The 3,516-nt window shown below is 43.6% G+C and overlaps 1 protein-coding gene across 12 annotated transcripts in view; it reads left to right on the top strand.

Moving 5' to 3' along the window:
* The window catches only part of ZNF146 (zinc finger protein 146), a 42,223-nt gene that overhangs the window by 3,088 nt on the left and 35,619 nt on the right, over positions 1-3,516 (top strand). The window lies entirely within an intron of this gene.

Here is a 3,516-nt window from a genome sequence, read left to right as displayed (position 1 = left end):
GGACGCAGGCCAGGGCTGAGGGACCCCCACCCGGTACACAAATCCCATGCACCATGCCTCTAGTAATAAATAATTCTTGTCTGAAAGGGTACTTTCTTCAGGGGTTGGAAAGTGATAATTTTCTTTTTTTAATTAAATCTTTATTGTTGAAAGTATTACTATGCCTCCCCCCCCCCATTGACCCCTTATAACCCGCTCCCATGACCCACCTGAGACCTTCAACACCCTATTGTCTGTGTTCATGGGTTATGCATATATGCATACAAGGTCTTTGGTTGATCTCTTCCTACCTACCCACCCCACCTCCACCTTCCCTCTGAGATTCTACAGTGTGTGCCATGCTTCTATGACTCTGTATCCACTCTGTTCATCAGTTTATTTTGTTCATTAGATTCCCCATATGAGTGAGAACATGTGATGCTTATCTTTCTCTGACTGACTTATTTTGCTTAGCATAATACTCTCCAGGACCCTTCTGTCTCAGAGGGTACTGTCTCAGAGGGTAAGAGATCCTTCTTTTTTACTGCTGCATAGTATTCCATGGTATAAATGTACCACAGCTTTTTTATCCACTCATTTACTGATGGGCACTTGGGCTGTTTCCAGATCTTGGGTATTGTAAATTGTCCTGCTGTGCACATAGGATTACACGCATTCTTTCAGATTAGTGTTTCGGGTTTCTTAGGATATATTCCTAGAAGTGGGACCACTGGGTTAAATGGCAGTTCCATAGTTAATTTTCTGAGGAAACTCCATACTGTTTTCCATAATGGCTGCACCAGTCTGCATTACCACCATCAGTGTACTGGGGTTCTCCTTTCTCCAAATCCTTGCCAGTATTATCCTTCCTATATAATAAACAGGTAAATGTGAAAATTAACCCTCACGCCCTCACAGATGACTGCCTACGACCAAGCCGGCAGGGTGGTTACTGAGGGATGACCAAACGACTGAACAGCAGGCTGCGTGGGCGACCAGGCTGGCGGAGGGGCCGTGAGGGGTGACCAGGCGGCACGGGGGGCAGGTGGGGGGTGACCAGGCCGGCAGGGAGGGGGCAGTTGGGGTTGACCTGGCCAGCAATGGGGGGCAGTTAGGGGGTGACCAGGCCTGCGGGGGGAGGGGGGCAGTTAGGGGCGACCAGGCTGGCACGCAGAGGTAGTGAGGGCCAATCAGGCAGGCAGGCAGGTGAGCAATTAAGAGCCAGTGGTCCAGGATTGTGAGAGGGATGTCCGACTGCCGGTTTAGGCCCGATCCCGGCCTAAACTGGCAGTTGGACATCCCCCGAGGGGTCCCGGATTGGAGAGGGTGCAGGCTGGGCAGAGAGGACACCTCCCCACCACACCCCGTTCATGAATTTCATGCCCCAGGCCTCTAGTGTTGAATAAGAGTGGTGAATTCAGACCTGTCTTGTTCCTATCTCAGGAAAAATGGTTTTATTTTTGCCCATTGAATATGATGTTGTCGGTAGGTTTGTTATATATGACCTTAATTATGTTAAGATATGGTCCCTCTATTCGCACTTTGCTCAGAGTTTTTATCAAAAATGGGTGTTGGATTTTGTCGAACGTTTTTTCTGGTTCTATTGACATGATCATGTGATTTTTGTCTTTCAGTTTGTTTATGTAATGTATCACATTTATTGATTTGCAAATATTGTGCCAGCCTTGCACCTCTGAAATAAATCCCACTTGGTCATGGTATGATCTTTTTAAAATATTGCTGGACCCGATATGCTAATATTTTGTTGAGGATATTAGCATCTGTGTTCATCAGGGATATTGGCCTGTAATTTCCGTTCTTTGTGGTGTCTTTTTAAAAAAATATATATATTTCTTTATTGATTTCAGAGAGGAAGGAAGGAGAGAGATAGAAACATCAATGATGAGAAAGAATAATTGATTGGCTGCCTCCTGCACACCCCCTACTTGGGATTGTGCCCGCAACCCAGGCATGTGCCCTTGGTGGGAATCAAACCTGGGGCCCTGCAGTCCGCAGGCTGACGCTCTATCCACTGAGCCAAGCCGGCTAGGGCTCTTTGTGGTGTCTTTATCTGGTTTTGGAATTATGATAATGCTGGCTTCATGAAAAGAGGTTGGAAGTGTTCCTTCCTCTTGAATTTTTTGGAATAGTTTGAGGAGGATAGGTGTCAGTTGTGTTTTTGAAGGTTCGGTAAAACTCCCCTGTGAAGCTGTCTGGATCTGCTGGGAGTTTCTTCATTACTGCATCTATTTCTTTGGCCTATTCAGGTTTTCTGATTCCTCCAGTTTGAGTTTTGGAAGATTGTATTTTTCTAGTAATTTGTCTATTTCATCCTCATTGTCCAGTTTATTGGCACATAGTTGTTCATAGTATTTTCTTACAATCCTTTGTATTTCTGTTGTGTCATTACTACACTGATTTCGTTTCTTTTTATTTATTTGAGTCCTTTCTCTTGTTTCTTCATGAATCTGGCTAATGGTTCATCAATCTAGTTTATCTTTTCAAAGAACCAGATTGGTTTCATTGATTTTTTGTTGTTGTTGTGGGTTTTTTTGTTTGTTTGTTTTTTAATTGATTTTTTTACAGAGAGGAAGGGAGAGGGATAGAGAGTTAGAAACATCGATGAGAGAGAAACATTGATCAGTTGCCTCCTGCACACCTTCCACTGGGGATGTGCCCACAACCAAGGTACATGCCCTTGACCGGAATTGAACCCGGGACCCTTCAGTCCACAGGCCGATGCTCTATCCACTGAGCCAAACCAGTTGCAGCATGTTGTTGTTTTTTTTTACCCTCTATGTCATTCATTTCAGATCTAATCTTTATTATTTTCTTCCTTCTACTTACTCTGGGCTTTTCTTGTTTTTTAAGTTGTATGGTTAAGTTTATTATTAATTTTTCTTGCTTTTTGAGGTAAGCCGGTATTGCTATCAACTTGCGTTTCAGCACTGCTTTTGCTGTGTCCCAGAGATTTTGCATTGTTTTGTGTTGATTTTCATTTGTTTCCAGGATGTTTTTGATTTCTTTCTTGATCTCATTGGTAACCCATTCATTGTTTAATAGCCTCCATGTATTTGAATGTTTTTGAGTGTTTTTACTGTAGTTCAGATTTCTAATTTCATTCCATTGTAATCTGAGAAGATGCTTGATATGATTTCAGTCATCTTGAACTTGTAGAGCATGTCAAACTTGTGGCCCATGAGCCACATGCAGCCCACAACGAATATTTTTGCGGCCCAGCCAATATAATGGTATGTAAGAAACGTTTTAATAAAAATTTCAACTTAATTTTTATAGTATCTTGTTATACATAATCCTATCTAATAAAGGACAAAAAGGGTAATTGACCGTACCTGCGCTATGCTTTCCCATTGGCTAATCAGGGCGATATGCAAATTAACTGCCAAGAAAGATGGCGGTTAATTTGCATACGTAGGCACCAAGCGACGGAGCGAGGCTGGCTGGGCCCCGGGCAGGAGTGGCGAGCTAAGAGCAAAGAGGGGACCTGTGCGCACGGCTAGCCGGGGGCTTAGCTAA

The sequence above is a fragment of the Myotis lucifugus genome, unplaced genomic scaffold (genome assembly GCF_000147115.1).
Source record: "Myotis lucifugus unplaced genomic scaffold, Myoluc2.0 scaffold_244, whole genome shotgun sequence".
In the NCBI taxonomy this organism is placed as follows: Eukaryota; Metazoa; Chordata; class Mammalia; order Chiroptera; family Vespertilionidae; genus Myotis; species Myotis lucifugus.
The sequence above is the reverse complement of the archived record's forward strand: the minus strand, read 5'-3'. Positions and strand labels throughout refer to the sequence as shown.